Consider the following 9,977-nt stretch of genomic DNA (forward strand, 5'->3'; position numbering starts at 1 on the left):
TCGAATTTTTTAAATAATTTTAACTTATTCTTCCAGGTTTGAAAGATAAGAATCCATTTGCTTCAAAAGATTGTGGAAACTCTTTTGTATGATACAGTATGTAATTTTTTGAAATTCACACTTTTGAAGCACATGGATTTAGTAAAAATTAATAGACTCTCGCGAGGCGATAATCAAATCGTCCTTGATTGCATTAACGTATTCAACGGATCTAGTCATTCCAACAATCCCGGATCAATCTGAGCTGTTCTCGGCTCGCAGAAAGAGGTTTTAAACATTTTAAAAAGTAAAAGCAGCTACAAGAATCCAGCACTAATATACGAAGACCGTAAGGTGAAACAGCAAATCGCTTTGATAAAATTAAGGTCAAAACTAGCAACTCCGCATAGTTGTGGTGGTTTAAATAAAACTATTAAATTTAGAAATTATGTTCCTAAAATTGTTGAAATCACTAAGCCTTCAACTGCTGTATGTCGACAAACTTAATAATGCATCCTCTAGTCTACTTCCAGAACTTTCGTCGCTAAGAACTAAATTAATTCCCTTAAAATCTGCAGTTACATCTGTTATGGATTTCTTTTCGGTTGTAATTTTCGTTGCAACATGGTTATGTAATTGTACATAAAACTCCGGACTTGGTGTCCATCAATATAGTATTTACCGTTTAGATAGGAACACTGATACAAGTATGACTTGTTTGGGTGGTGGTTTAATCGTGGTACACAAGTCTTTTTAGCTATCGTATCCACGTGCTTTCTGGGTTGAGCAGGTACTCGTACAAGTTTGTTATGGTTTTCAAACTATGGTTTTCGGCTTTGCTTATTTACCTCCGGTCAGTGACCCACATTTGTATTCGGTTTATACCAAATCAGTCGAAGAGGTACTGTCACATTTCTCTCCGGACATTGACCTAGTTTTAACAGGTGGTTTTAACCTACCGAATACTGTGTGGTACAGTAATCCGGAAGGTAACCTTCTTTATTTGTTTACCCATCCTTGCTCGTTACGCACTCAAGCCAGCATTATTCACAATCATTTCAATTACCTTCATCTGTTCCAGTCAAATACTTTACGAAACAGCCATAACAATTTTCTTGATCTTGTTTTTCTTCTTTCAGTACTTTAAAAGTAGTTCCTGTTCCTGATTCTCTTTTACCTCGAAATCCTTCCCATCCTCTTTTTCAATTTATCCTCCCTTTATCCTACTCAATTTCTCCATCGTCATCATTTACTACATTTAAAGACTTCCGAAATGCTGATTTTACTGCCATGTTATGTATTTTGTAACATCAACTCGGATAATGTTCTCTCTAATTTATCTTTAGAAGAATCATTAAATCGTATGTCACTACCAAAGTTGTACGTAGATCTTCATACTCACGTCGGTTTTCTAGCTTTTTAATTTCTCTTATAAAAGCTAAAAAGTGACTCATTACCAATTTAGGAAATACAACCGTCTTCCTGATAACTATTAATTTTGTAAACTCAAATCTGATTGTAAGAAAGTGTCACACGACTGTTGGCAAAATTATTTGATTACTATTGAAAGGAAGCATTTCTCATAACTGTGAGACGAATCTCAAAAACGAGGTGAGGACGTGGCGTGAAATCGGGACTGAACACACAGACGAGTATTCAGTGAACAATTTTGGAGTATAATACTCGAATACAGATACAAAGGTACGCGAAATGCTTTCACGTAGATCTGCCCAGCTCGAAAGGTTGACTCCAAGTGGGCTACGCAAAAAGGCCTGCCTATACTTCCCGCGACGCCGTTAAGGGATGACCTGACCTCCGTGAGTTTTTCCCGCGAGAGTCCTGGTCACTGTTGCTAACCAGCTGAGCGGTAGGCCGGTGCTGGCTGAGACCCTCGGAGCTTCTCGAAGTTTCTCGAATATTACAGCGCGTATCCGAATTTTCTCACATAACATTAGATGTTTTTGGAACTTCACGCACCCTTTACGTAAATCTAATGATCTTTCGAACGCGATGTATTTTGATGATGGAGATTCTTGGAAATGATACTTCCATATCAAATGCGTCTGCTACCTTTTTTAAGTCAGTCTAGTGTGCTAATTCGCGAAACTCGCGAACACGCGTCGATTTTTATAAACTTATTTTTTATATCATAAAAGAGAGAACAGACAATCAAAAATATTAAAAAAATAAAGTATATATATATCTAATGACGAATTTATACAAAAATAGTTTCAAGTGGACATTGTCTAGCTTGGAGAAATGAAACTTGGAAATGAATTGACTTCGAAATGTATTAAACTAATGAATACGGACCTAATATTAATATATGAACCTAATATTAAGAAACTATCTGAAAATAAACAACAACAGATTTCTCGTTAAATATACCTCAACTTTATTATACATACTCATACCTGTAACTATATCTATTAATAAATAATATTTCATAATATATGTTGCGGATTGGCTGTGTGGGTCGGCGGCGGATGCGCACAAAACCATTGCGCAACCGCGCGACCGGCAACGTTCGATCGATGGTGAGTGAGCTCCCGAGTCGGCTGGCCGATCGCTGAGTCAGATGTCAGCACCATCCGGTGGCGATTTGGGTATCGATTATCGATTCTAAGATTAGCCAATCAAAATTGAATAATCGAAGCATCCCGATCGATCCCCTTTTTGCTCGCCCGACGGACTGACGAAGAGGCCAGCGGACTCGTGTGTGGTGTGCGCTCTCACTCTGCCGTACCGTATATCTTCTCGCGACGTCGTGCGTCTTTTGACCGGTCGCGAAATAAAACGCTGAATCGTAATTGCGGAAGCCGTGTTCTCAATTACGTGAGAAATATTTTGCCAACGCTGTTTAATTTGGTTTTACTTGTTTAATTAAAATCCTTTGTACAAGACTTGTTTTGATTACATGTTTAAGTTTTTTGCACAGTTAAATTCACGATAACGAACCCGTTGGGCGAAATAAACACTTTAATTTCTAAGCTAATTTTCTTAAAACTATCTGTGTTGAACAATATACATACAGTAATGTTGCGGACGAGAGCCGTTTCGTCTACATGGATGAGAGCCGCGGTCTATCCCTACTGCTTCGTTTGATATGTGCTGCTGAGAAACCAATTCTTGGAATCATCGCGTTCGTGCTCGACGCCCGAGAACAAGGAGGTCATAAAAGATAAGAATAGCATTAGGGATTTAAATAGGAAAAATTGAAATTTCTTATTCGTAAACGGATTTTCATGCAAGTAATATGTTGGGATTATTCGGTTATGGTGAAACGATTATCACACTATTGATTCTTTTAAACTAAAACCTTTTATTACTCAAAAGGAAGGTATATCCTAACTGAACTGACTCTGATGAGCGACTCTGAGCGACAGATTATTTTACGTGCTACTTGCTGCATTTATTATAGTGTCACAACCAGCTGCGATTTCCACTATGAAGAAATGAAGACATTTTTCTCCTTGCATTCAACAAATAATAAATGATAATTAGATCTTAACAGTGACAGTGATAAACCCCTAACTCATAACCCTAACCTGAAATCCTTAATCGAATCCTCGCGCCAGCGATACGCAGCGCGCGTGCGTACACACAATGGAACACTTCCATTACGCGTGCCCAAAGGATCAGTACGTCACCAGAGCGACATCCCATGGCGTGCGATAGAACACACGTTGACGACAGGGTGACAACCGGATGATGACAGTACGAACCAATCAGCAAGCAACGCTCTCTATACGCCGGCGCAAACACTACCAGACACATGCGCCAAAACCTCGGAACCAATTGGAAGCACGTATCCTGCAATGACTCCTAAACGCACAGGCGCAACACGGCGCTACCCCTACAGCGAGGACAATCATTGGGCCCGAAAGAGAGAGGCAATTTTCCCGTATAAATAGGCCAGCACCAGCACCAGCAAGGAGAGGAAGATAATAAAAGTCAGAAGTAGTTTCTCCGAACTTCCAAATCCATACCGAGGCAGCTTCAACCAGCTCCTTGGTTCCTTCGGTCTAGGCAGCTTTAGCTAGCTCCTAAATCACTCCTAACCGAGGCAGCTCTAACCAGCTCCTTGGATCCTCCGAATTGAGGCAGCTTTGACCAGTTCCTTGATTACCGACCGAGGCAGCTTTAACCAGCTCCTTGGCCTTTCCTTGATTCGCATTGACATTGATCATCACTGCTATCTACTCAGATTATAAGTAATTAACATTCCGTCGAGATAAAACCTCGCGACAAGTAATGATTCATAAATTAACAAGGATCTATCTCATCAAAGACTGAAATTTGTATAATCATAAGAATAGAATTAAGTACTTTAATAGTGTAAAACATTTAGGTTAATAAATCATTTCATGTTTTATTTTAAAAGAGAAATCGTAGTCTATGAAACTTATTTCTTAATCGCACGCCACACGAATCCTACTCCCTGTTCACAGGTAAGCCGCTCTATCTGTGAATGTTTTATGTACTACGACGCACGGTTCGTTACAAGAGGACAGAACTCGCCGGAGCACTGGACCTTTATCTCTGTTTATATAAACAAATAATCCTAAAATAGTCCGAAAACAGAAGTTCCAAGAATCAATTCTTCTAAAGAGATTAATTTTTGTTATAAAGAACTCCTTGCAATAGTCATAAAGAACTCTTTGCTGGATGTATGTTATTCGACAAGTCCCCTCCATGATTAAAAGGAAATTTAATTAAAAGATATATTTATGCAACTCGGATACTTGCAAAACTTGAATAGACACAAAAACTCAGATAAATATTTTTAATCTAAACAGGACAAAATACTGACATATAAATTAACTCAAGTACATACTTATTGTTAGTATCCTAAGGTTTTAACATATTTATTTTAATATTGATTGCTAAAGATTTTAGCCATAACGCTTCCTAAACTGCTTCAAATATAGCCATGTATTCAGCCTCAGTTCATGAAACTCCCACTGATAATTGCTTTTGCGTGTTCCAACTAATTGTACATCGTTCAAATAATTTAAATGTGTACCCCGTTGTACTTTTTCTATCAGAGGTATCATTACCTCCTGTTAGAAAATTCGAAGTCAACGAATACTCGAACAGGGCATGTGCTTTTCGTTAACGTGCTTTCTCTATCGACGGTCAAGTGGGTACCTCTAGGGTTACCATCAACACCGGAAAGGGCAATACTGACGAAGGCGTCCTCACGGCTAAAAAGACGGTCGAAGGACCATTCTTATACGAACAGTCGTCGTGACTGGTGAAACCCAGAAATAAACCTCACATACTTTTGCTATTAGCGTAAATGCCTACAAAGTGTCTTTCTTTTGACCGCTCATCACGCCGATCCTGATTTTCCGCCCTACACTCCCGAATTAGAATCGATATAGCCTGTCAAAATGTTATTATATTTGCCTCTAGTATACGTTAATTTTATACCTATATATCTTTGCAAATATCTTAAAACTCTCTTGAGGCAATTCCACGGTTCTCTATTTCTCTTATTTGTATATCGACTCAATATAGTAATAGCGACACATAAATTATGTCGCGTACACACCATTATGTACATTAAACAACCAATAACATTTCGACAAGGTGCGTAGTATTCTTCATCTGAATTCAGGGCTTTATAATCAAGTTTACTTTCTAGAGGGGTATTTACCGGTTTGCACTTATCCATATTAAATTTCTTCAAAGTTTTTCTTATATATGTACTTTGATCTAGAGTTATTTTTATTCTAGTTCTTTCGATCCTAAGTCTAAGAAATAATCTAATTTCTTTCAAATCTACCATTGAAAATCTATTCATTAAATAGTTTTTGAAACTATCCATGGTTTCAATATTAGCTGTCACAATAACCAGGTCATCAACATATAGAACAACATAAATATTTTTAGAAACATCTCCTCTGTATAAAATATAAATACAAGGGTCAACTGGAAAATTGTCGAAACCTTTTTCTTTAAGAACCTTCTCAAATTCTTCAAACCTGCATCTTGCTGTTTGTTTTAATCCATACAGGGCCCTATTTAATCTACAAACCTGATTATTTTCGCTTTTAATTCCCTCAGGTACCCTCATATAGATTTTTTCCTTTAATCTACCATTTAAGAAGGCTGTTTTGACATCCATATGATGGATTAATAAATTAAACTGATTCGCAAAAGCAATTATGAATCTAAAACTTGACATTCTGGCGACTGGTGCAAAAGTTTCATCATAGTCAACTAAATACTTTTGGCTATAACCTCTTGCAACCAAACGAGCTTTGTATTTTAACGGGTTTACAAATTCGTCATCCTTAATTGTAAACACCTATTTACAATCTACAATATTTTTGTCCTTAGGTCTTAGCACTAATATCCATGTTTTATTAGTCAAAAGAGAATCAATTTCATCTTTAATAGCTCGTTCCCATTGAACCCTGTCATCTATTGATTGAACACACATAAAACTATCATTTGGTATATCGTCTTCGTTGTACGAAATACGAGGATGACTTTTAATCCGATCACTTCTTCTGGGTTTTGAAAACATTTTTTTATTACTGTGATTATTCATACCAATCTGAGATGAAGAATTATCACTGTGCATTTCATCAACATTTCCGTTAAAAGAATCGTCGTTCTAATTACTTAAATTTTCAGGACTTAATTTTTCTCCAACTGAGTCTCCAACTGATTTTGACTTCGTATCATTAACATCAGTTTTAGTTCCAAAACCTTCTAAATTTATGGCATCTAATTTATCATTATCAGATTTCTTAAACTCAATTATTGATTTTGATGTCGCATCAGAAACATCAATTTCGTTTCAAGGTTTTTCAGAATTAACCCCTTCGGTTTTTACCACCGGCCTGGATGTTAAACAGTTAGTCTAATCTGCAATTGTATCTCTTACAACGACATATTTTTCTGTTTTTACATCCCACACTTTATATCCGTTTGTTTCGTACCCTACCAGTATTCTTTTTCATGATCGTTCATCAAATTTTGTTTTACTGGATTTATTATGTACGCGTACCGTAGAACCAACAACTTTCAAATGCCTTATTTGTGGTTTCTTGCCATGCCATAATTCAAATGGTGTTTTATCTAATTTCACTACTCTAGTTGAGATTCTGTTGATTAAATATGTAGCGGTGAGAACCGTTTCACCCCAAAAAACTTTATCTAATCTCATACCAGAAATCATTGCTCAAGCCTTTTCTGTTATGGTTCGGTTCATACGTTTTGCTACACCATTCAACTGCGGAATTCGTAGAACAGTTAAATGATAACTAATACCTTTCTCAGCACAATAGTCCTTCATCTCATTAGGTAGGTGTTCCTTCCCATTATTACAGTATAAATTAACTAACTTCAAATTGAAATGAGCTTCACTCTTTGCAACATAATCCTTAAACATTGTAAGAAGTGTCGTCGAGGTGCTCCAAAGAACTGGACTGGATATCGTTTTCAGTATTTTTATTTCGTTGGTTCTTACAATATTTTTATAGAGATACGCTTTTGGTACTTTCGTGCCAAGTTCCAGACTGCTCCAGACTCAAGACTGACTTGCTCCTCGTTGAGGGCCGGTATTTAAGGGTGCGCGCTAGGAGGGGTGGAACCTTTTGGGACCTTCGTAGTTTGGGGAAAGCGAGTTTTACAAGAACTGATATTGAGAGATTGTTTAAGAGATTAAAAAGAAAGGGAATGATTTATCCTTGGATACAGGAATATTGGGAAAGGACGGCATTTTTAGGAAATGGTATCGTGGGACGATCACGGAAGTCATGAATTATTGTTGGTCCTTTTTCTTAGTGGAAAAGGGTGTTTCCTAGATATGGGGTATAACGGGATGAGGGTAGGAGCACAGAGCCTATGTCTAAGGCACACAGGGGGAGGGGTTTTTTCTTCACGAACCGGTTGGTTCGGGCGACAGAAGTTCTGATCTATGTGTCATTAAATATGTAACACAATAGTGAGTAAAGTCATCAATAAACGTGACAAAATAATTTTTGTTATTTATAGTAGGAGGAGTAATTAGACCACAGACGTCTAAATGTACCATGACCAATGATCTTCTTACGTAATCTTTATCTTTGATATTGTTAAATGGCAATCATGTTTGTTTGCCCTTTATGCAAGCTTCACATAAGTTATCATTAAATTTAATTTTGTTAATTAATTCTATTTCGCTTACCATTTCGCTGTTTTTCAGTTCTAAAAATTTACTTTTACTAATACGGCCTAATCTTTGATGCGATATTTCATAATTATCATTTGACGGAATATATATTTGTGTGACTAAATCAACTTCTTCATTTTTAATTACTAGGTCTACAACTATAAGATTATTTAAAGTCTTACCCTGCATTATGACCTTTTTACTATTTAAAATTGTACTCCCTGCTTATCAAAAATAATTGTAGTAACTGCATTCTGCATTTTCGTCACAGATAGTAGATTATAGGGTACTTCTGGCGAATACAACACATCATAGACTTGTTCGCTGATTCCCGTATCACTGACAACTTTCAGCGTGCCGCTTTTTGTCGCTGATATGTACATTCTATTTTTCGCCACAGAGATCCTTATTAGTATTTTCAGTTCTTCGAAATCTGTTGCCAAGTCTTCTGTGTTAATTGGGTGATCTGATGCTCCTGAGTCCAGTAGAAATTGTATCCTTGTTTTCTCTGTATTGTTCAGTTCATGATCTCCTGCCATAAAAGCGAACCCTGTTGTATTTGCAGTTCCTTCTGATGGTTGTGCAAATTGCACGGTCTGCAGTGTTCCTCCCTTTTCTCTTCCTTTAAATTCTAGAGCCTTCTTATAATAACAACAGTGCTTTTTTATGTGACCTTTTCTTCTACACTGATGACACTTTGTTAGATATGATTTTTTTGGCTTAAATTTATTATTTTTTCTTTCTGCGTGACGATCTTTACATGTAGTTGGAAATTCATGATTGTGTTTTCTTTTGTTTTCGGTATTTCTTTATGCATAAAGATCTTCTTGTTTTCAGCTATAATGTAATGTAACAAAAAATATATGGTGTTATTTAAGGAATACTAATGACTGAGATTCTGAAAAAATGTTGTTCCTATCATTCTATACAACTCTATAAATGATGTAACTTTTTCCCCAGAAGTTTTTTAATTCAACGACATGCAACACGGATATTTAGATGATGCGTTTTTCATGAATCACCTTGTATCTTCATGTTAGAATCATCTACTCAAAATAGGTATATACTGTACAAAATATGTGAATTATACAGGATAGAGTGAAAACTTTATCCACACTGGAAATTTCCATTATTCATGATTTTGTAGAACAAAACAGAATTTTTCCCACGATTATTGTTTTACAAGATTTGAATGCCATGGGTGTTTTGTTAAATGGTTTTTTGAAAATTTTTTTTAAATATGTTTTTTTATATTCTTATGGAATATAAAGAAATGAATGTAACGATCATATGAACTATATCGTTATGATTATTTTTATTTTAATATTGTGGCTTAATAATAAATTGAGTTTCGAACAGACATTTATTGTATCGTTGTTTACCTTGAATTGTTCTTTATCAGACTGAAACCTTCGGTCTCGCAACTGCATCGATATACATGCCGCTAATTTCATCCAAAAAGTAATCTGCCCAAAGAAGCATCTAAAAGATATTAATCTCACAGAAAATCTAAAAAGAAATTAATCCCTCCAAAGAAACATCTAAAAGATATTAATACCCCAAAAAGCATTCAAAGGATATTAGTAAATCTCCCAAAAATACCTTCAAAAAATGTTAATCCACAAAAATGAAACCCAAAAAAATGAACTTCAAAAAAATAGAATAAAAAATACACCGAACAGTAAAATCGCGATAAAATATTAATATTTTAAATGGATTTACAAATAACAGGTATATGTGAAAAACAGATAAAAATTAAATCTACGATGTACTTAGCGAGTCCTTTTTATCAAAATCGGACACCCGACTTGTGGTGTCAAGTATGTGT

This window comes from Calliopsis andreniformis, chromosome 3, assembly GCF_051401765.1.
Source record: "Calliopsis andreniformis isolate RMS-2024a chromosome 3, iyCalAndr_principal, whole genome shotgun sequence".
Lineage (NCBI taxonomy): Eukaryota > Metazoa > Arthropoda > Insecta > Hymenoptera > Andrenidae > Calliopsis > Calliopsis andreniformis.